The sequence below is a fragment of the Seriola aureovittata genome, chromosome 13, assembly GCF_021018895.1.
Source record: "Seriola aureovittata isolate HTS-2021-v1 ecotype China chromosome 13, ASM2101889v1, whole genome shotgun sequence".
Taxonomy (NCBI): Eukaryota; Metazoa; Chordata; class Actinopteri; order Carangiformes; family Carangidae; genus Seriola; species Seriola aureovittata.
Genome location: NC_079376.1, coordinates 11,443,263 through 11,468,268, shown reverse-complemented (window position 1 = coordinate 11,468,268; position 25,006 = coordinate 11,443,263). Strand labels below are relative to the sequence as shown.

The 25,006-nt window shown below is 41.9% G+C and overlaps 1 long non-coding RNA gene across 1 annotated transcript in view; it reads right to left on the bottom strand.

The window, feature by feature from the left end:
• LOC130180490 (uncharacterized) overlaps window positions 1-25,006 on the bottom strand; it is a 70,607-nt gene that overhangs the window by 23,569 nt on the left and 22,032 nt on the right. The window contains exon 2 of the long non-coding RNA XR_008829413.1: window positions 7,548-7,663. This is a non-coding gene — a long non-coding RNA (uncharacterized LOC130180490). The remainder of the gene's footprint in view (window positions 1-7,547; window positions 7,664-25,006) is intronic.

Sequence of the window (25,006 nt, the reverse complement as noted above, 5' to 3'; positions counted from 1 at the left end):
GTGCATGTGTGCACTTCCTTGCATTTGTGGAGTGTTTATGTGTGTGTGTGTGTGTGTGTGGGGAAATGGGATGTCAACTGGTTTGTCATGGTAATGGGGAACATGTGTGATTGTGACAGACAGGAGATCTGGATGACCGCACACACTACTGATGCCCACACACACACACACACACACACACACACACACACACACACACACACACACACACGGATACATAAACTGACTCTCTCTCTCTCTCACACTCACACTCACACACACACTCTCTCTCTCTCTCTCTCTCTCACACACACTCTCTCTCTCTCACACTCACACACACACACACACACACACACACACACACACGCCTAATGCACACAAAAAGCACAGAGAGTGAACATATGAACAAGAGCATAACCTGATGAAAAATGGCTTAAATGACTTTATAAATACTTTATATTTCTAAAATGAACCCACAGAGGAGCCTAATAGTCCATTTTGGCCTCCATCTTGCTTTATTTAATCTTTCTTTCCTTATCTTTATCCCTTTTTCTTTTCCTACTCATTTCATCTTTCCATCCTCCCTTAGCCAGCTGCATTTCTTGGACAGGGCTCCTGGCTGTGGCCTGAGAGAGGCGAGTGAAGCTAGCCGTTTGAGAAAAACAGCTCTGGCAAGGCCAATTACACCCAGACAAAGCACTTTGCATGTTATTGTGTTAGGGATTCATGCTTGATTGACTGAATGGGTTCTAATGAGGCTGGGGAACGACGTGCAGGAGAGGAAGAAACACTCCTCCGTTTCCCTGATGGATTGATTCACCCGCACACTCACACGTACACAAACACACTTGCTGATGCACACTTACAGTGCAAAGGTGTGCAATTACATTGCCATGCACATGGGAGAATACTTACGGCGAAGACGCACGCAAATCAACACTAACGCAAACAACCGCTCTCTTTCCCGGGCTGCAGCTATAAAGTGTGTCCTGTGTGCATCTGTGAGTGTGTGCAGTGGGTGGCAGATGAAGAGGAGATATTACAATAGAAAGGTAACTTGCTGTATTGCCTCTGCAGATGCGCCTATGTGAAAGCTTCACTCCCACTGGCATCCTTTTATAGTATCACTTCACTAGGTAGAGTTTGATATAGCAACAGATGGATTGGCGAAGCCTACAGCAGTGATAAAAAAATGTCAGTCATTATTCTTGTTGGGCCTGTATAACAGATGTTAGTTTTATTTCTGTGTTGTGTTGTGGTGTACGCTGGGCATTGACTCCACTAAGTTTCTTTAAAATTCTTTTCTTTCTGCGTCTCAGAGGAATGAAGGTTGAAATGGATATTACTAGCCACAGGCTAATGAAAATAACAAATGCCAGCTATGATGTTTGCAAGATCGCTGTCAACAAAATACAAATTGAAAATGAAATTAGCTAGCAACCCAGGTCCAGGCTATGAATTTTAAAAGGCAGATATGAGCTGAATGTATGTAAGACGCAGGGTCGCAGGATCCTAAACTTGCACGTATGTTTCTTTACTAATTAGTTTTCAAATGTTTACATCATGAATCATTAGTAAACAGACCAGACATCTCATTACATTAATATCATTAATCATCTATATCATATGCTAATTTAATTAGATTTTCATACTTTTCATTTGAGTGACTCCAGCCTCAGTATTGAGGGATGCTTGAGATACTCAGAGTGTGTGCTGAGTGTCCTCTGAAGAATATTTACTGCAGCCTTCTGATTCTTTACCCTCTTCTTCTTTGTCCTCCTTCTGCAACTCCCCCTCCACCTGCCCATCTCCTTCTCCTCCATATCCCTCTCATTCATCATTGCTTGTTGCCCCTCCTCTCCCCCTCAGCTCTCTCTGCCTCGTCCGTCTCCCCTGCCGTACTGAGGTCAGGGTGAAGGGGTCAATTGCCTGGGCGCACTACAGAGCCTGTTCTTGAAGGAGTAGTCATGTATCTGTGCGCCATCTTATCATTGGTGTTTTATATCGCCTGACAACTCTTTCTCTGCGGGAGATGGCCTCACTTTCACCTGAAGTTACCCACTCCCTGCACGTGTGTGTGTGTGCGTGTGTGTGTTTTCTGCATGCATGCATGTGTGTTTGGATGTGTGTATGTGTGGGTGGATAGTACATCTCTGTATCTCCTCCAGTCCTTTGCCTAACCCCTTTTACCCAACCTTGTATATTTACCCTGTTATCCCTCCTCCTCTTCAGCTCTCTTCTTTGCCTGACCGTTTTCTCTCTCTGCCTTACCATCTCCATCGATAGCCAGCGCTAATAAGGCAATTAAAGCCTAATTAAAGGAGTCTTCAGAGAGAAGGAAGGTCCCAGGCAACTTCATGATGGTAGAGGGAGTGGTGTGTTTATTCGTGTCTCCTGCATGCTCCCTCTCACCACAACAAAGTTCAAAAAAAGTACTGAGATAATGAAAACCCTGAAGAACAGTACACAAAATCCCTTCTTTATTTCTTTTCTAGTCCAAAGTCCATTCTTTCTTGTTTTTTAAGTGGTATTGAGAAATGAGCAACACGAGGAAACTAGCTACTTTGTTCTACTTCAAGTGTATTTAGCCAACCAGCGTCAGCCCACTAATTGTTGTCAAATTTGCCGGCACAGATCAAAGGGCCCTGTGCAGCGTGTCAGCCAGGTTACCTCTGCTTGGCACTCTGAATCAAAGTCACGGATTAAGGGGAAAGAGTGGGTTGCTGGGGGGACTTCAAGGACATGTGACAAACTATCATCCTCTCGTTCGGGGCTTGAGCCGCTTGTCATAAAGGTCTGCGATGGATCTGTGTTGTTTTTAACACATACACCCCAAAGCTTCTCTTACATCCCGATGCATACGATCACTGTGTGCACTTGTAGTCTGAAACAAAATCTTTACCCCTGATTTAGAAGGCACTTACAATGCATTAGCCTTGTGGTAATTACTAGAAACTCAATTAGAAGAAACCGTTGAAGACCAAGACCAAACTGGAGGGCTTAAGCTGCAACGCTGGTAAATGGATTTGGAGTTAATTTAGTGAGTCAGAGGGTGAAACAGCCATCAGTGATGTTTTAAGCTGCAGCAAGCAACCTGAGCGCTCAGGGCTCTGAACCGTAGGCTGATCTCCTCTGTAGTCTGCTTTCAGTTGGCATTCAGCTTCACTTTGGTTTGAGTGTTGCAATTAAATTGCTCTGGGAATTTATTTTTCTTGCCTGTGCACACACACCCTTGCATGTTCGTGCATGTGACAATCCTTCATCCAACTTTTCTTTATTGGTATATATGTCTCAGTGATGTTTACAGCGTTGTAGATGTTACCATCTAAGCCCCAGGATATGTTCAGAGTGGAGTAGGATATTTTATTCATGGATCTTTGTATGTTGTATGTTTTCTAACATGCCTCAGGGCATTTTTATGACCTTAAACAGCGCCTGCCTGTTTCCAGTGAATATCTGTATTCACCCCCTCTAGTACGCATGCATGTTTTTTTGTGGTGATTTGTAGAACCATTGTCAGAGCAGGCTGATTGCTGATAATATCAATATTTGATCAAATCTTCTGCGTGGTATCGAATGATTTTCTAACATACATACAGTACATAGTCTACATTTCTCATGGTGATCCCTTAAATTTGAATATGTATGCGCAGATATGTACTGTGCAGGAGAAATACTTGCCAACATACATGATAGATGTATCTGTTACAGATTACAATTGGCCAATAATATTGCCCTCTTTTGGATTCTATGGATATCTCAGACACCTGCACCTATAGGGACTGTCATTTAAAGCAAGCGGGTAAATCCTATCAGATATTGGACTCTGCCATCTAAATCCACAGAGAGTGGAGTGAGCAGATGGACCGCACCTTGTAGAAAGTGTGGGTGGTAAAGTCAGCATGTCGCTGTATGTGTGCTTGTGAATGCTCCTATTGGTGCCAGCATGTGTGTTGGCGTGTGTGTGTGTTCACGTAGGTGCTACTGCAGGATCTTGGCTTTTGCCTTGGAGTAAAGATGTGTATGTGTTTGTTTGTTTGTGTGTGTGTAGGTGTGTGTGTGTGTGTGTGTGTGTGTGGTGGGCCGGTGAGTGGGTGTACATCGTGAGAGCACTGCTGTGCCTCCTTCTTCTGGGGACCAGATGGTGGTGGAACCAGTAGCTCCACCCGACGAAGAGGGAGGGAAAGGCAGAGAGAGAGAGAGAGAGAGAGAGAGAGAGAGAGAGAGAGAGAGAGAGAGCTTTTCAAATATATCAGCTTATGTTGTGATTTAAAATGGACTCTGACCAACCAAAACATTCTTCAAGATGTGTGTGGAGTGACATCCCCAGACACTGTTGAAGCTCTGTGACCTTCAGTAGGAGTTTCTTTTTTAATTTTTCTATTCATGAGACTAAAATCAAAACATATGACACTCAGTTGACAGTTTCTTGCAATATAATGTATAAAGGTTAGAATATTTGGTTTTTGTTGTTTTGTCTTAGAAAGCTGCTGATTCAACTTTACAATAATTTAAGGGTGTAGTTTCTGGTGCTGTACTCTAAGTACTTCCAATATTTAGTCCACCCTTGTTGATATAAGGATTTGTGTAAATGTTCATTGTACAGTGATTATTTTGTTCCTTAGAATGCAAAGCACTTCAGAAATGAAATCAATTCAAATCCTTTTAAACCAAATGATTAGACAAAGCAAGCGAATAATTACAGTAAGTAATGTATGGAGGGTAAAGCAGAGGTGACACAGACGTGTATACACTCAGCGTAGCCTGTTCTGATGAACTTCTACTGAGGCACACAGATGGTAGGGTCAGAATTTGGCATGAACAGCATGAATCCATGGACCCAACCTGCCTCATTTCAACAGTCTGCTGGTGGTGTTGGTGGTGTAATGGTCTGGTGAATGTTTTCTTGGCACTTTGGGCTGGAATGACAGCGTCTCAAAGTTGCTGACCATGTGCATCCACGCACTACCACCTGCATGTACATCTATCTATCTATATATATATCTATTGTAGAGCGGGGGAGTGGCAGCATGAATGTGCAGCTGACAAATCTTCAGAAATTATGTGATGCTGTCATGTCAACAAGGACCAGACTCTCAAAGGAACATCTTGTGGAATCCATGCCATGTTTCAGAGCACAAGGAGGCCCTATGCAGTATTAGTATGGTGTTCCTAATGAAGTGCTCAGTGAGTGTTTACTGTATAGCGCTAGCTTCAGTGCTGTATACAGAGCGCTTCTCATGACTCCTCCAGACCTGATCCATCCTACATTGAAGAAGGATCACACTTTAGCAATTAGGGACTACAACTCTATATTGTGCTTTTTCTTGTGTTCCCTGCATTATTGATTAGTTATTGATTAGAACAAAGCAACTTTATGTTTATGCACTTTTTGTGCACATAGACAAGGAAACCCTTGGTACATGCTAAAATAAAGTACTACACTAGGACTGCTTGATCCGCATCAAGTGATACTAACTCACATTGCTTCACTCTTCAAGTGCATGCTGTGCAATAACATGGGGACATGTGTGCTAATCACCAGCTACACTCAGCTGACAGGCTGAGGCTGCCTTATAATGCTTTGCCTCCAGTTTGCTCAAAAAAAAAAAAAAAGAAAAAAAAAAAGGAGTGTCTAATTGTATGTGTTACCGTGGCAGCAATATGCTGAATGACAACATATGTCTCAGCAACATTATGGGCCATGAATCAGAGAGCATAGAGGCCTAGTCATGCTTATTTTAGGCTCCACATTGAATACATGTGATGTTTGCAAAATGAAATGAGGCAATCAGCTGCTCTATTGCAGCGATAAAGGAAGCAGTAATTCTCTCTAATATGTATTGTTTTAATAATCAATAATAATCTTGCCATAAATCCTCCTTTCTGCTTGTAAATGCAATATATTACATCTTTTGATTCAGTCTTACCAAAACTACCTGCAGTGGAAATGATACAGTAGCTTCAGTTTCCTCCCTTGTAGTCTGAACTCCTTCAGTACTCCCAGCATCCCTCAGGTCCAAAATTACAACCGGTCTTCAGTGGATTGAGGCTCAGCTCATATATAAAGGTCATACGTGACTATTAATGAGTACCTTTGTTCCATTCTCCATCTCTGGAGCTTGCTAATTGAGCTAGCACCTCCTTCCCTACATCCCTTAGATGTACGTATACATACTGACGCAGGGAGAGACATCTGACACAAGTGTGTCTTTTTTACTCCGATCCTGCCAACTGTGATGTCGTAGCTAAATGAGGCCTGTGATGGACGCTGTGCCAGACAGAGGCGTCCAAGCCCACTGCTTCCTCTTCCCTCATCGCCTGGTGCGCAGCGCAATGGCCAATCAACTGCTCACACAAAGGAGGAATTAGCATATTCCCTGGCACAAAATCGCTCCCTTAATTGCAGCTGCATTGAGCCCATGTTCTCCACACCTCCTCTCCACTCTTTTCTCTGTCTGTTTTTTTTTTGGTTTTTGTTTTTTTTTTTGCACTCTCCCCATCACCAGCCTCTCCAAGTGTGTATGTGTGTGTGTGTGTGTGTGTGTGTTTTTCTGTTATTCTTTCACGTTTCACTTCCTTCCTCCTCCAATCATTCAGTCTTCATCAGACGGCTATTGTGTGAGCTCAGGAGGAGAACGCAGAGAGAAAAAGATGGGGGCTGGGAATGTGTTTGGCATGCTGTACTATCGAAACAAGGTTGTCAGTCTCAAATGATGCTCTCATAATCAGCGCATTGGTGCTGGGCTGCTGCACTGAATGACAATATCAGCGTGATGCTATATACATTTCTGCAGTCTCCCTTTTGGCCTGTCAATCCTTCTTTATCTCTCTGTTTATGCTGCTTCACAGCGCTTCCTTTTCTATCCTGACGTTTTTGTTTGTTTCTTTTAGTCGTTCCATCCTTGCTCCGTTTTCTGGCATGCTTTACTGTTCATGTGCAAATTTCCTTCTGCTCGCGCCTTGCTTTGCCTCCAGTGTTTCATCTCCATCTTTCGCTCCTGTTTGCTTTTCACTCCCATCCCATCCCCCTCCCCCTGCCCCCCCCCTCCACCTCAGTTTACTTATTTCCTCCTCTACCTTTTTGTCTCAATCTCTCTCTCTTGTGTTAATTACAGGCAGCAAAGAGCAAGGTGGGACTTAAAAGGTTTCTTTAATGCTAATTTTTTTTTTCCTGAGTGGCTGGGTCTTCTAATAGCATATCTATCTGTGCTCTAAACACCATTTGAATGTTGCTGTCTGTGCCTCTATAGATCTCGTTCACTATTCCACCTTCCCCCACTAATAACAGGCTCAGAACAGTAGCACACCAACACACAAACTCTAGTTATGATTATATTCCAAGTCAACGTTTTACACTGTCGCTATCCACCTTTCAACGTGTCCCCGCCCAGATATATGCTCCTGTACTTTCATATTCGTATGAATCTTCTCTCGTAGTATCATGCTTGTGAATCTGCCTCCTAACTCTGTTATCATCGCTGGGCTCACACACCTATCTTTGCAAACACTGTCACAGCTTTATCTCTCCTGCCGTGTGCTGTCACAGTTGTGGTGTGTCTGTCTACCTCTGTTGTTGCTTGTAGTTTGTCTCCCAGCATTGCTGTTGTGGTAACTGCGTTTATTCTGCCAGTCAAAGACGAGGCAGAGACAGCATCACTCATCCCTGTGTTGTGGAGGGAGACTGTGGAGAGAGAGAGAGAGAGAGAGAGAGAGAGAGAGAGGGAGAGGGAGAAAGAGACAGAGTGAGAAAATGAGAGGCAGCAGTCACATTTCAGACTGTAAAGAGTCCCAGGTGGTTTAGACAGTTGTGTGTCTGAGATAAGCTGGGGTCATGACTGCTGTTATGCAGGATTTCCATACAGTTGGAATACTCATACCGTGATGCAGGTACGGCTCGAGTGGTTCCTCATTCAACGTAAGCCGCATTTAAGGTTTGACCAAACTGCAACCTCTTCATATAACCACTTCACTTACTCCTCCTTTAGAATATTTAATAAAGATCTTGAAAAAACAAAGCCCGTAGAAAGTCAGGTGGTATGGACGAAATGCTGTAGGCACATATTATTTTATAATATCGCTACAGATCATGATATAGTAAATTTTAAGAAAAAAAAAAAATCAACTGAGCAATATTTGGGTAAAATCCAGCAAATTAAACACCTTGAAAATCACATTACTTTTTCTTATTGATCCAAAAGTCATAAATATCCAGTATTGCCATGCATGAAGCAGTCCTGTCCATTGATTTGCAACACTGCCCCCAAAGGCCTAATACAACCACACATTAAAGAGATACTGCAGCAACCACAATATCAATGTTATAGCAAAACCTCTGATCTATCTCTCATCTCATGTTACATATTGTCATATCATCCAACCCTAGGAATACTCTAGCCATTTCTTTTTTCTTCTTTTTATCTTACGAGTTAAGAGTTGGCTGTTTGCCTGATGCAGGGTGAATCATGTGCTTGGATGGGTGTCCAAGTGAAGCACCAATTTCAGGCATTCAGATGTGATAAAGTTATTTACTGGACTGACAGGTAAATGTCTTAACAACTGTGGAGAATGCACATCAAAGTCAGCACAACTTATTTTAATGGAAATACTATACAACCCACACATCCAAAATGGCACAAAATTTCCTCCTCAGTCTTGAAGAAGTGGCTCTGCTTCACTGTGCTCAGTGCTGTTACCGTTGGTAAGAAATCCACACTGCAACAGTCTATAATCCTATATTAGTGCGATGTGTAGTATATATACTCCTTACACTCAACTTTTGACTTTTGACGATGTACAATTTGTAAATCTATTAATCCATGAAAGCTGTGAAAGCTTTCACTTTAGCACCTGCACCATTCTTAAAATGAGTAACATTGTTATTGTCATTTCACTGTGCCCAGTTATCCTGTCTTCCAACTGGTGTATTAAACCCCTGCTTATCCTGTTTGTAATCACATGGATAAGCTTGTGAGTATGTGTTACCTAGTTTGAATATGAATAAGATTTCTAGAGATATGCTGATATTAGTTGGATTAATAACACATGTAAACATCCAATCCTGTACAGTTTGCAGATTGTGATGGTAGCACTAATGCTTGGTATTGGTGTTTTAAAACATGTTTAAAGCACATCTTCAAGCATGGTGACATCTTCTGCGCCTTTATTCACCCAGTGTCTTTTTGATCAGTTCAAGGCTCCCAGAAACCCTACACCAATTACTCTGAGACTAACCTGCCACAAACTTTAAGTAAACTGCAGAATCATGTTGCTTGCATTCACACTCCGTAGGTAGCATCCTGTGCATTGGCCAAAACATTGTCGTGATGGTTGGAATGGGAATGAAATTCAAACCTGTATGGTGCTTTGATAGTGCTAATAAAAAAGTAGTAACTAAGGTTACACTATTATTATAGTTGTACTACAAACTATATTTGACTGCCCCCCCCCCCCCCCCCCCCCCCCCCCCCCCCCCCAATTCACCAGTCACACCCTTTGGCTTTTCAAGAAAAATTCAGCCTTTACATATAGTTCAGACAACAGGCTCTTATAGGTAACCGAGAAAGTCGTAAATTGCTTCACATTCTTACACAAACTGCCTTTAAATCTGATTTTACAGTACAACCTGTTTTATGAATCTTGCAGATAAATCTTAATAAGCATGGCGCTCTGGTATTAACAGTGTTTAAACTGGAAGGCCTGCACAAATAGCCTCTTTATTAATAATGCTTGACAGGGTTTCTGGTTGGAAGCTAAAGGCTCATTAGAACACACTAACTAGTCCCTAGTAGCAGAGACGCATGGCTGCTGCTGGTCTCTAATAAAGAACAGACTAATTGGCTAATTACATTCACAGACAAAGCTCATGAGTGCCTTGCTTATGGACCTCATTTCAAAAGGGCTAGTATTTAAAATGCGTGGCGTAAAACTGGGGTCACTCTTAAGCAAGCTCGCTGTATAATGAACACACGACCACACACCAACAAATGAAGGTGCATTTAGGACGACACGCACAATCGCAGAATTCACACACAATGTCGTACACAGCTTACTGGCAAGAAAGGAAGCAGTGGCTTCACATGATGCAGCTCATTAGGGAAAATGCCTTCATTAACATGCTTTGTATGTAAATACAGCCTTAATAGACTCGCGCAATCTGACTGATTGTAGGAGATTAGTTTTGAATGAAAGTGTTGCTCTGTGTGACGTGAGGGAGCATATATGTGGCATAATCAGTCTCTTTGTTCTGGTGCTCTTCAAAAGTTATCAAGCTATTTCTGGAAAATTTTACTCTCTGCTCCAACTTTTGAAATAGGTCCCAGTAGTGAGCTAAATAAAGGAGAGATGGGAGAGCTGCAGGATGAAGATGAAGAGCTGGATAAAAAGAGGAGGGGCGGTTGGGGTGGGGTGGGGGGGTTTAGCTGACCTGACAGGAAGTCTTTGACAGGGACCCACACGGCAGGTAGCAGAGGTGCAGGACTCTGACACTGAAACTAAGCGCACAGTCATCCATCACTGTGGCAACTCCGCCTGTCACTACTGCAAGCCGAGGGACGAAAAGGCAGTGCTGGGGCAGATGGGAAGGGAGAATGAGGCCCGGAGTCCTCCACCAGAGGAACCATGGTAAGAGACAGGGAAAGGACAGCAGCCAGGATATGCACTGACACACACACAAATGCTTAAACGCACACACACAGACACACACACACACACACACACACACACACACACACACACACACACACACACACACACACACACACACACACACACAAGCTAAAATAGGGGCTAAAGTGTGTTTTGACCGATGGCCTTCCCTGTCCCTCTGTCCACTCTGCAGACCAGCTGTCTGGAGGAAGTAGATACAACACATCCATCATCACACTCCTCCTGTCTCTGAGACCTCTAGCCAGGCTGCAGTAAAAGTGCAAGTGTGTGGTGTGTGTATGTGTGTGTGTGTGTGTGCATTTGGCAAGGAGTATGTGGGCTTTTTGTGCCTCTGTCCTCAGCATGTTTTCCATGACTGGCTACAGTTTTATGGAGACAAAAAGGGCCAAGAACATGCATTTATTTGAGCTTATCTCCTTGTTGTCTTATTTACAAGTGCTAACAAGTACTGGAGTGCATGAGGACATTTATATAAACCCTGTTTACCTCTCGAGTTCCTAGCAGGGAAGGGAATGATTAACATTTCATCTGACAACATTGTCTTTGGTGTGGCTAAGTGTATGTGTTTATGCGTGTGTGTGTCACCACGTTACAGAAATATCTCACAACACAATCATGCAATGCTCCAAGCCAATCAATAACAATCAGAGTTGTTCGGGTATGGCTTGAGCTTTGCGCTCTTCTGAGCTTACGCAGAAAGAACTCAAAATCACATCAAACTCACAATTAAGGCTGATTACGATCATCACCGGCTTGTTGTCAAAGGATTAAGGGAACACGAACAAACCGTTAGTGGCCAGATTAACAAGTACGAGCACACAACCAGGCTGCCATTATGGCATTATAATCAATTTGATATTTGCATGTCTATGATAAAGAAAAAAAAAATGCTCTACTCGAGTTCAGTCAAAATCCCTCAGGAGCAGCTACGATGGAATTGTGGGTAATTGTCAATTCTGGTTTGAATGTTATTCGACCAGTCTGTTGCTGCCTTACAGGCCACAGACTTTGTTTGTACGGTACAGTGTCTGAATAATTACATTTTTTTTATACGCAATGAACAACAAAGTACACACAGAACAACTTTCATTTCCCACAATTACTCCTCTGCCAGATCTGTTTCACTGTGTCAGTTTTGCTGGAGCAGAACACTTCATTTAATTTAGACACTCTAAGTCATAGTGCTTAGATTCAATGGAATATTAAAATGTAACTCAGTTTGGAGTCCCTGAGGGAAAAGACAATCATCACTGTATCTTATATCTAGTTAAATTCCAGACGAGGCAGATGTAGAGCAAACTATGATATCGATATTGCTCCGCATTAGACCAAAAGTCACATAATCTTGTGATGATGACTTGATACTCGAGGTGCTATAGTCAAGGATCATTTCTGTGGCAAAGTCTCCAGAGGCCACATGATGAGATTAAACCCCAACTCATAACAGCAGAGGCTTGACACAAAATGATGTCAATGGACACGAGATACAAAGGGACGTGCCACAGTGTCAGAGGATTCAAAACAAAGGCAAAGGTTGCTGTGACATCATACTTAGAAAATACTCACATACAGCATGTATATACACATACATATATATAATACATACTTACAGTATAGACGGACATGTATTCTGATATTCAGAGGTGAATACATGTCTACACCTGCAATTCTGCAATTCAGGCTTATTTCTCACCAGTGTAATCACTGTGAGAATATTACCTGTCATCAGCTGCATGTCCCATAATGCAAGTGAATAGTAGTTCAAATATCATATAAATAAAGTCTAAACAGCCAGACTTCTTTGCTCAGGAGACAACAGTCTTAAAGTGGGAGGAATCTTAAACTGCAGCCATTTATTGCTTGTATCAGAATATTGGATGAAAGATAGATTATTCAAGACCTACAGTAACAAAACGGGGAGGGTGGTGCTCTCCCGATCGACCCGCCTCATCAATACTGAATCTGCTACATTAGACTACACAGAGCTCGAGCACAGAGTGGAATGGAAAAGGAGAAGGGAAGCAGGACATGAGGGAGAAAACAAAAAGAGTAGACTTTCAGAAGTCAAATTAACTGAAGAGGTGGATTGTGAAGTTAAAGGAGACACAGAGGAATCTGAGCTACTAATGCAGCCCCTTGGGAGAGCAACACAGCATTATCTATAGAGATAGACTAAAGATAGAATAAATCACCAGCCATGGCTCTTTTAGAACATTTCTTGTAAAAGCACATTTAAACTGCCTCCAACTCCATCAATAATGTAATCGTAGCTTTCCGACAACATAATGGCTGCTTTAAAACATTCTAAAATGCATGTTTGTGTGTAACTCATGCAGTCAACACTCCTGACTAGTCTATAAGCTTATAGCATTCCCTATTAGAGTTTGACCCCCTCAAATCTCTGTAACCAAACTGCTGACACACTCATTTGCAGGGATAAAAAGAATGCAAAACCTCACATTTTTATAATTACTACACTACTTATCTTTTTATAGATTTACCTAATTGGCTCTCATCATATCACAGAGTGTGTATGTATATGAGTACATCTTTAGAGAAGAGCAGCAGAGACCCAGCTGTCATCTGTGGATTGCCAGTCCATTAAAGCTCTTAAAACATCAACTCAACAGGCATCACTGTGGCCGGCTCCATTACTGGAGTACAAGGATCGTACGGCTAGACCACAGTAATCACCTCCTGTTGCTTTTCAGTGGTTTGAGTGAGTTTCCCTGGAGGTTACTGTACATGGCAGTGTGTGTACGGAGGGAGGATGCCAGTTTGCAAAATGTGTGCGTGCATGTGATCGTGTGCAGGTACATTTTGTCTCTCTGCCGCCCATGCATGTCTGAAAACAATAGTTTCAAAATAGGATCACTTCTACATGGGCGCTCGACGATGCTAAGCACCCTCCGACTAATATGGAGGCACTCTCAGATGACTTTGATGTAAAACTCTTCACCACATCTCTGCTAACTGGCCTATATTGTTACTGGCCTTATACTTAATCAACACCGAGTTACACACTTGCAGCAAACAGTGCATCTTGACGATGCCATCTTTGTCTGTGTGTGCCGCTGTGTGTGCAGGAAGATCACAAGACGTACAGCACATAGTTAGAAAGCAAATCATGTGCCTGGGAAAATGACTCTAAAAGCCCACAGACACCACCTTGTCCTCTATAATGTTGGATAATGTTGATAATTTAGATAGTGAAGGAGAGCATCTGTCTAAAATAGGCCCATCTCGTACCAGCTGAACCTGCCTCCTGCTTCTCACACTTACATCTGAACCCAAACGACCCTTGCAAGTGTGTCATAACAACCCAGACTGCTTATTCAGTGGTAGTGGCAGTAACCAGGCCTTTAGTAGCTCTTGACTCAATAAGAATAGTGGAAATGAAGCTTTTAGCCTTGCTTGCTATAAATGTCCGAGCTGGTTCGTTAGTCATTGTCTAATATGCTTGGAAAAACTGGAAGAATCCAGTGAATATAAATAGACAGGGGAGTTTTCAGTGAAGGAGAAATCTTGAGTCTACTTATTTAACTTTTAGAATGGTGGTGATGAGTTTTTCTGAAAAGTATGAAAAGTATTTTATTGAATTTTTGTTTGTAGAAAAACCATAAATTATTATTCAAACCAGGGCATTCTTATTTGTCTCAGAGTCTGAAAGGGAATATTTAAATGCTAATGTTTTGCTGGACTGGCTCCACCTGTCAGTAGTTTCTTGCATGAATTGTCATTTAGCATTCAGCTCGGATTAGTTGTATGCCGTATGCTATCTTCACAGCCATTTTCCTTCCCCATGCAGTCTGTGCTGCGGCTATGACCAAGCGCACCCCCCTAATTTCAGAAGCAGCTCAATTACTTTCTGGACCCAGGTCTGCTTCAAAGATGGTTTAGGGGCTTGTGTGCAGACAGGTGGTTTGTGTGTGTGTGTGTGTGTGTGTGTGTGTGTGTGTGTGTTGTGTGTGTGTGTGTGTATGTGTGTGTGTGTGTATATATATGAGATGGATTGAGATAGTTACAGCTAGAGAATTACTGTCAGCCACAGTACCTGCTGTTCTCTTAAGCAAGGAATTGCATTATTACTGTGCATAGAAAATTACAGTCATTCTCATGAAACGGAGCAGTCATCACCTCCCTGACTAATATTCTCATTTATATGTTCTATATGAAATGTAATAGGAAGTCATCTGCGAGCAGGCATTTTCATAGCCATGCAATGACTTAAATAAGCAGTGACGCTAAACGAGCATTGTGGCAATAAATACTGTACGCCATGCAGGGAAGGCAGACGGACTACTTGACAGAGAAGCTAATGAGATTGATTGATTGGATCCTCTTGTTCCTAATTGGCTTAATGAAGAATTAATATCGTCACTGAATATTTGTGAGAGTGATTACATTATGTTAACGTTTCATGATTGTACCTACGGAAAAGTGAATGGAAGGGGAGTTGTCTGTTGTCAGCTACCTGCTGTAGACTGAATAGCTGCAAACAAAATATCCTCTATTAATATGGAGGTCACACTTTTGGTGATACACAGCTAATTAGCCTCGAGTTCAGAACAGGAACAGTTCCAATTATTAGTCAATGTGCCCTTTTCAGTGAACACCAGACATTCTCTTGGCTGCTGTGTGAGTGTTGCCTTGTCTGAGTGGCAGCGCGGGGCCGACCAGCGGTGGAGCATCAGGTGAGAAGTGATGGATGGTTCTCAAGTGATGGCCTGAACAGAAGCAGCTCAAATCCGTCTCTGACTACGGCTCCGTTCAAGGCACAGATTTACACAGAAACACACAACTAGATACAAACACATGGTTGCAAACATCATACAAAGCAAAGCCATCGAATGACACACGCACAAATTGCTAAGTCAGCACGCACAGAGAGTTACAGTTTTCTACAAATTTGCTTGTCAGAGATGTTTCACAGCAATATTTTTGTTAGGGTTTGGTTAGTAAAACAAGACTGTCTTCACTATACAAAAAACTGCTCAGACAAACAGTTGGAAAAGGGTTTGTACTCCCCAGTCCAATCTTTCTAAAAAAATATGTCCAAGATCAACAGATGCATCTTGTAGAAAAAGTGCCTGCATATTTACAAGAAAAGTCAAAGAGGAAGAAATTTATTTCATGTGCAAAAGGTGACAAAATGTGAACTAGCATAGCGCAAAAAAGAGCGCATACCTCCGCCAGAGCCAAACAATCCTACACATCTGTGAGATCCAGGTCTGGATCTGCAAAGTCATAGAATTAATCTCTAATAATATGTCTGATACATCAACATCCAAACAATACTTCCTGAGACGACAATGTCACCAAATTTGAATGTTTTTTTCTGTGGCCCGTGCCCCATCCCTCCGCTAAGTTTGGTGTACATCGGTACGGTATGTTTTTCTGTAATCCTGCTGATAAAACTAACCAACAAACAAACAGACACAGATCCTCGGCGGAGGGACAAATGACTGTCTTCTCTCAGTATCAGAGGCAGGAGTGCCATGACATTGTTATAGATTTACAGGAGTCTCAGAGAGGACATTGGAGTGGATACTTGTGTCAATAGAGTGTGTGACTCAAACACTGGAGAAAGTATTACATGTTCAATCTCATACCAACAACCAAGACTTGCCCCCCCCCCCCCCCCCTTCAAATACATGACAAAAAACAGCCACAAAGTGTTGACAAACACACTGTACCATCTCATCCTGTAACCAAGGTGACACAAACCTCTGAGATTTAAAAGCCAAAGGTTTGCTTTCCCCTCTTTTCTCTTCTTTCTCTTTTCCCTCGTAGGTCAGCTCATTCATCTTGAGGCCTGCTGAGACGTCAGAGCAGGGCATGGCTCAATCGATCAGGAAGTATAACTGCCCTTTGTGTGTGTGTGTGTGTTTTCTCATGCATGTGTGTACATACATGGGGTCTGACTGGAGCATTTTAATAGTGACCACAGGGAACGGCAGCTGTGGCCTTTGCTTCTCGCATCACTTTCTCACCTTCTTTCCTCCCACGTCTCTTAGCGCATATCTATTCTTCTCTCATCCTCTCGTTTTCTCGTATTTATCTAGCTTTCAGTCCTCCCAATCCTCCATCCGTTCATCATCCTTTCCAGCGCTCTTCACTCTTTCACTGACCTCTATAGCTAATCTACCTCATCTCCCTTTCTTCTATTCCTCCTCCTCGCTTGCCAAAAGTGAGACAGTTGACAGCTTTATGGTTTTATCTACTCTCCGTTTACCTTTCATTTTCCGTGCTGACACCTAATTAGCCAGTTGTCATGAGAGAAGGCCGGTTAGTAGGAGAAGGCACAGCACGGCCGGATTATTTTACAGATAACAGGCACCTGTTGTTGGTGATGCAACGAGAAGGCCCAGGGATTGGATGATTGAGGCAGCAGAGAAGTGAAGTAAGAATGACAGAGGGATTAAGGTGGAAGGTGGTGGAAGTGCTGGGGCGGGAAGAGATGGAAGCAGGATGATGTGAAGGAGCTGAAACGGAATAGGAAGACAGATGAGAAGGGATGAGAAGGAACAAAGAAGTTCAGGATCCACAATGTCACAGTTGAGCTCTCAGGTGAGATTCTCGCCGGTCCCTGAGCAGGAGCTAATAAAATATGCCATCACCTCGGTGTCAAAGAGACAGCCTCAAATAGATTCCTGCACATAACCTCTCCCCCACAAGAAACGCACACACACAGATACACACACACACACACACACACACACACACACACACACACACACACACACACACACACACACACACACACAATGGCAATACCAAATACAGACGAACTGTATCAGCTGAAGATCACTTAGAAAGGTAAGATATGCAAATATGTTTTTCTAAGTGACAGACATTTCCTTGAAGTGTCTGCATGTTTATCAGTGTGTGTGTGTGTGTGTGTGTGTGTGTGTGGGCGCACATGTATATTTGCATGCATATAAGACACAGCCACCCGGTAGCAGCTGCTTCCCACCACTTCTCATTGATAAAGGATGAATGACAGTAATTAGGCAAGCGGAGGTAGCTAATAGCTAGTGTGGGCATAGAACATACTGTACATGAATTGGATTCTCCATCCGAAAGTGATTGAAGACATTTGACTTGAAGTGTCAGCTACATAAATACACTAATTAGACAGAGGCTGTGTCAGCTTTACTTTCTCCCTCATGTTCGTTAGACAGTTAAGTAATAATGAAGCATTCCTGGTCACTTGTGCACCGCTGTACCCAAGGAAACACAGGAATAGTAAGTAATAAAGTAATAATAAGAAAGCAATCAGGGCTGCAGCTAACTTGTTTTTATTAATAAATACCACTGTGCCTGAGCCTAAGGTATCATCTTATAATATTGTCCAAAAACCTAAAATAATTTATTGGCAAATCTGTAAATGAGGCAGAAAATCCTCACATTTGAGAAGCTGAAGCCAACCAATGATTGACACTTTTTTCTTGACAACTTATTTGAATTTAATAACTGAATATGAAATGGTTTAGAGAATTGTTGTAGATTCATTTTATGTCAATCAACCAATCCACACTCGAGGTGGTGTTTGGTTTTGTGCCATTTAGCACCTGGCAGCGTTAAGCAGAAATGAATTATTAATCAAATGGTCAGAATGCAGATTTGCAAATACAAGAACTAGTTTTAATTTAACAATATGTCACATTCATTTTTAAGGAACCTTTAGTGCTTGAGTGTTAGTTATTCACTACTTGTGAGGTATTAGTTTAGAATTTGTTCTCCACTTTTTCCTTTGTAGCCTCTTTGTATTTTGTGTAATCGGTCATACATTTGTTTAAAAATGTTTTTGGCTGTTGGATGTAAATATTTTTGCCTTTATTTAACAGTGGATAATTAAAAGATGATAGGAATCATAGAGGAGGTACTGACATATGATAAAAGTTTGCAGTCAAAACTAAACTTGGGACATTGGATCACATTGTATATTTTTCTTAACCACCCAGCCACCCCATAAACACTTGGATTTATTATATATTTCTATAAAATCCTATTCATACCCCAATCAAGACCCCTCATTTGGGGGTAGGGACTGATATATTGACTTATATATATTTTACAATGTTATTTAACCATTTACACACATGTACGAATCATTCACAGGTGGGTTTAAAACTGATCATAAATGTTGTACTAGTTGATAATACTTAAAATGCCATTATGTCTGCTTACAAATACATGGTAGTGTTTTGTAGTGTCTCATAAAACTTTTAATTTGTTTATATACTGCTTATAAATGTTTAATGGGGTGGTTAAAATAAAGTGTTTGCAGTGTGCCATGTTGTAAAGTGTTTGGATTTGTATTGAATGCTTTTTAAAGGTAATTATACGCAGCGCTAGAACACTCATTAAGTGTTAGTCATCATCATCTCAATCCCCATTCAAGTTGGTATAAAGTCAGCTAAAGTTTTTCCAAACCACCCTCGACAAGGGAAGACAGTCTTATTTTTCTTCTCAAAAAGTAACATTTTATTTTATTTTTTGCCATTTTCTGTCAAAAACATGTGTACTAACCTCTGTCCTTCCACAGCGTGACTCTGTGAGGCTGCTGTACGGGGCGGATAGAGGATGTGTGGGCTCTTAGAGCTAAAGCTCCAAAGAGTGTCAAGTAGATGATCAAACAGTCGGGGCTGCTTTAAAACCCTTAAGAAAGTCTACTGTAAAATGCTTTGAACATGAAAACACATTATACACCCCATCAAGTGGTCCTCTGGGATTGTGTGGATAGAGTCTGTGTGTGTGTGTGTGTGTGTGTGTGTGTGTGTGTGTGTGTGTGTGTGTGTGTGTGTGTGTGTGTGCGTGTGTGTGTGTGCGTGTGTGTGTATGTGTGTGAGTGAGAGAGAGAGAGAGAGACTGTGTCCGTGTGTGCTAATTGCCAGCTATACAGTTATGACTTGTATCATTTCCATAACCGTTGAAATCAAACATGAAAGAATGGTTAAAATCAGCATAGAATGACAAGGGCCATTAGCACATGCGATAGTATTGGACCGATCAATGACAAACCAACTTCAAGCTTGTCTCACCGTTTCTGCTGAAAGGTCAGGATTCCACGAGCTCAAAGTAAGATTATGACAAACAGCCTCAGTTCTTTTGAAGAACTACACAGTTAAATAAAGGTAAAGAGTGAAGAGAGAGATTAGATATGAATGAAGTAGATGGAGGAATGGAGATGGAAATGATGGGTCAGAGAGATTTTCGATAGAATGACAGATATGTATCTGTGTGTGTGACGGATACGTGTGAAAAGCTGGTGGATAAAGGAGGAGGTGGGTGAGAGATTTTTCACTTGCCAGTTTAGCACACCACACACACACACACCTGTTTGTGTGAGGACACTAATACTTATCCTTGCCCTTGTTCTAATAGGAGATGATGGAAGAGGTACGTTCAAAACCTGTAGTTTGTACAACAACCACTTCTGCTGGAGCAAACTGATGCTTTAAGCCAGGTTTTCACTTCTGTGTTGAATTGACACCATGGGCACAGGATACCGTGTCCCCTACGCTGAAGCCTGATGTGCACCTGCTAAGAAATGTAAATTCACATTGCGGTGACAGAGTGCAGAAACTGTGATTGGTTCACTAGCATGACTCGTCCACGGACAAACTCACTCGTCTTCTACCGGTTCAATTGTACACACCATCTCTTTCTGACTAACTGTTGTTCAACATCTATTAGCTCCAACTGCAACATGATCTTCTCTGAAATGCTTGTCAGATGGTGAACTAGCTTCAGGAACCCCCACCACCCCAGAACTGTCGGCGGAGGGAGGGCTGTGTGTGAAACTAGGCAATCACACCCACCTCATGCAGTAACTGGCCAGTTGTGTAGAGGTGAGAAGGTATGCTGGGTTTTAACTTCTCTCATGCGCTCTCTTTTCATTTTTTTACACAACTACTTGTGTCATTACCAGCCGCAGCGGGGCCGAGTTTGAAGACGTGTGTTGTCCAATCCGTGAGTACTGAACTGTAGTGTAATAACAACTACTCAGTACCCATGTAATGTTGTAGTCTTTTCTGATAAAAGACCGACCTTTAACCTTACCCTAAACCTAATTCTAACTGTAGACAGAGTTGAGACTGAAAACAGCGCTGTGTGAAAAAATTCAGATCCTGATTCATTTCAGCAATCTTCCTCTCGAGTCATCGACTTTATAGATCACTGATTTCCATAAGAGAAGAAATGTGAAGGAGCCCAGAAAACCTCAGGCTCCTCCACTGACGATTTATTGGACCTTGCTTTCATACATTCCATGCATATTTGTTTCAGCTTTTACATCCATTTGAATTTAATTGCAGCACTAATGGTTATGAACCGGAAACTGCCCTTATCCCTGTTCAATCACCCTGCGTATTGTTTCTGAGTCCACAAAGTCGAACTCATGTGAGCTGCAAATGGTGTGTTTGAAAGATGGATAATAACAGTGCAGTTGTTAGAGTCATTGTGCAGAGTCATTAGTCGTTTTGTTTACAGCTTCTAATTAACACTTCGATTCATGTTCACAAACCTGTCCAGGATCATAGGAAAAGATATCTTCATGACAAATCCCGCACAAAAATACACACCACCCAGTGTTTCTTATTCCTTTCAATTTCACTTGTACGCACTGAAATCCTCATTCCTCCTACTGCTTCCTTCCCCTCCCTCCTTCCCTCCACTATTGCTCTGGGAGGTTATGAATATGGATGGAGGCTGCTGCAGAGGGGAGAGGAATAGGCCATGAACCACAGTCTCTCAACACAACACACACACACACACACACACACACACACACACACACACACACACACACACACACACACACACACACACACACACACACACACACACACACACACACACACACACACACACACAGCACTTTTTTTTGTGGATGTGCCTGTTACCCTCTTAATGTCCATTTCCCCCTGCTCAGCTTCATTTGTGTGCATGAATTTGCCCTGATATGATTATTCAATAATTTGTGCCTATTTGTGTCTCTGGCACATTGATTTAGTGCTGCACACATTTTGCTCTTAACCTATTTCCCCCCCTATTTTGGTTTTCCTTTGTGTTCACTGCTGAGATTCAAAATCAGATTTTATAGGTAATTAATTCTGCAAAAAACAATCAATAATTTTGTGTTAAAGTGAAGCTATTTTGTGGCAACAACAGATGGGAAGGGTATATCTGTGGTAGGATCAAAGGCTTGTGTTTCATTTGGCCGACACCCTGGTGCCTGCTGCCTCCACATAGTGTAGGTTATGTGCTGCTCAAATCCAGGTAACTCTTAACAGAAAATTACCCTGAAATGTCAGACACAGTCACAGTATGCAGTGGCTGCCTTTTCTTTGACTGCAGCAGTAGGATGTAGGATATATTAGGAAAAAAAAAAAAAACTGCGAGGAAAATAAAAGTGGCTTCACTAGTGAAGCTGAAGAAGATGATGAGGTGAGTGAAGAAACACCTCCCTGTGTTTCTGAAGGGAGGTAATGCTTTTGGACCTGTCTGTTTGTTATTTAGTAAAATATCTCAAAAAGTAGTTTACAGATTTTAATGAATTGGAGTGGAAATAAGGAAATGGGCCAAGCAACAAATTAGTTTTTGGTGCAGATCCAGATCCAGGATTTATTACTATTTCTTTTTAAACGATTTATTAACATAATTTTTGCATATTTTTGCTTATCCCTCTTGATTTTCTACATTTACTTATACAGAAAAAAAAATCTGGCACCTGTTTGTAATTATTGCCTCTCCTTGTGTCTATTTAATGAAGATCCAGATGTACATTGAAACATTTCTTAAAATTTCAAATTTAGATGACGGTGCAGTTTTGGCAAATGTATGCTCCTTATGAGTGCTTTCAGGTGATGAGGCGGTAGACAGCGTTAGCCCATCAAATCCGTCTGAGGGTTAGTGAAATCGGTGTGTGTCTGTCACACTGTGCAAATCGCAACTGCACAGAGAACAGAGAGAGAGAGAAAAAAATAGAAAAATAGAAATCTGTTTTTATCACACAGCCTGTAAATTACTGATTCTGTTGACAGCTTGTTAGTTTCACCGCCTCTCCGTCTTTCTTTTTTGGAGCAATTAAACCAGACAATTGCTCCCCTGGAATTGCCTGTCTGAAAGAGGCTGGATGCCAGCTACTCAGGAGCCAATATCCCCCTCTTGCTTTTACTGCCGTAGGCTAGCTGGGCTTCTCAAATATGATAACATGAGTGGCCAAACAATAGAGCCAAGTTTCTGCCAATCACAGTCACAGCCAATCAAATCCAATTGGCTTTCTACTAAGATGGCAGCAATAAGCACACAACAGTTATAAACTTTTAGGGGAACATAACTTTGACATCTGTTATTGTTGGGAAGCGATGGCAGCTTTCAGCGTCGAGCACAAAGGCGGCAAAATGAATGAAACTGAGCCATTGTTGAAAACTGCTAGCCCAACTATCAGCACGCTGTATAATTTTCCCCTGATAATTCTGCATGTGTATGAGATGAAGGAAAAAGATCATGTCATAAAGTTTAACCTTTCCAAGCTTCCGAATTCTGCTGACTCTCTTGGGCAGAAGCATTTCTAGTGCTATTGCTTTTTCTACTCTACCTTCTGTTTATTCGCCCCTTGTTAGTGTGACTGAGACTGGGAAATGAAAAAAAAAAGAAAAAAAAAAAAAAAGGAAACAACACTTTTTGACAGGAACCCACAACAGCTGTCAGAGGGATTCAGCAGTAAAAACAAAATGCAGCATCGTTTTGAATAGGGAGGGAGAAAAAAAAAGAAACATCTTTTGTTTTTGGTACCTGACTTGGGTATAGATGAGAAACGAAACAGAGGCTGTGACAGAACTGGGGTGATTGAAGGCTTGGGAAAATAACATTCCCTGAGAAGTCTTGAAAGATTCCAGAAACAGTTGGTTTGAACTCAACATGAAATAAAATACTGAAAAGATTTGAACAAAGCTTGTCTTTTTTAATGTAAATTTACAACAGTAACTTTGATTTCGGTTTGAAGGTGTTCACTGGGAGGCATGCACACATGCTACATTAAACAGCACTCTCAGTATGGCAAGTATTCCACTTGAACCAAAACCTATGTTCTTAATCAGCCTCTTCCTATGAACTGTGGTGTCCTACATGAACACTTGTATCTGATTTAAGGTTTGAAAGGGGCAGGGTTCTCTTGGAAAATGGTGATATCTGGTATCCATGCACTTGTCAGATGTAACAATACGTGAATCAGGATCAGGATCAGGATGTGAATCAAAATCTGATGATAGCCGTTAACCAAACAATCTCACCAAAAAGTCCATTCAGAAGCTTTTGATCTTATCACATAATGTTATAATGCTGCAAGCACAACTGCTTCACTATTCTGGTGGCATTTCAGTGACAGCCGCAGCCCCTGGTTATAGCGCAGAGCTCCTCGCTCGGTGGAACTGGATGGAACAAACAAAGCACCACAGAGGATCGCTTACAATGCAGAACGATGGGAGGGAGACTGCAGGAGACTAGTAGCGACATCACTGGCTGTTAAAATGTCAAAGTTGAAGGGGAAATTGTTTCAACTTTGTGCACATCAACATGGCGACTGCCAAGAGGTTCAGCACTTTCATTCAGTCCACCCACAAGGGCTCACACTGACACAAAGCAACTCTGCTGCTGATCATATGTTGAGGCCCAACAGAGAAATACCGTCAGACTCATTTTACGATCGTTCCATCTTATTAACGCCTTCAGGGAATTTCTTCAACTTTGGTACAAAAGTTCACTTGGACTCAAGGGTGAAATGATTAGAAACTGGTGGTCAAAGGTCAAATCTCCAGGTCTCACCTATTTTTTCACCATAACTCAAGAATACATTCTCTAATTATGACACAATCTAACACAAATATCTGTCCATCCATCCACTCGCTATACAGCTTATCCTTATAGGGTCGCAGGGAGGCTGGAGCCAATCCCAGCTGACATTGGGTGAGGGCGGGGGGGACACTCTGGACAGTCACCAGTCTATCACATATAGAGACAAACAAGCAGTCACACTCACATTCACACCTATGGGCAATTTAGAGTCGCCATTAACCTAATGTCTTTGGACTGTGGGAGGAAGCCGGAGTACCCAGAGAGAACCCAAGCATGCAGAGGGAGAACATGCAAACTCCACACAGAAAGGCCCCAGGCCCCGGGTTCGATCCCACAAGTATCTATTAGGATGAAATGATGAAGTGATGAAATTTTATATCCAAACGATCAAAGGTTGATGTGACATCATAATCTTCTACAAAAACACTTCTGGCCATTATTCAAAGCTGTAACTCAGGAACAGAAAGGAGACTGTTTGGCGGAGGCATACAAACAC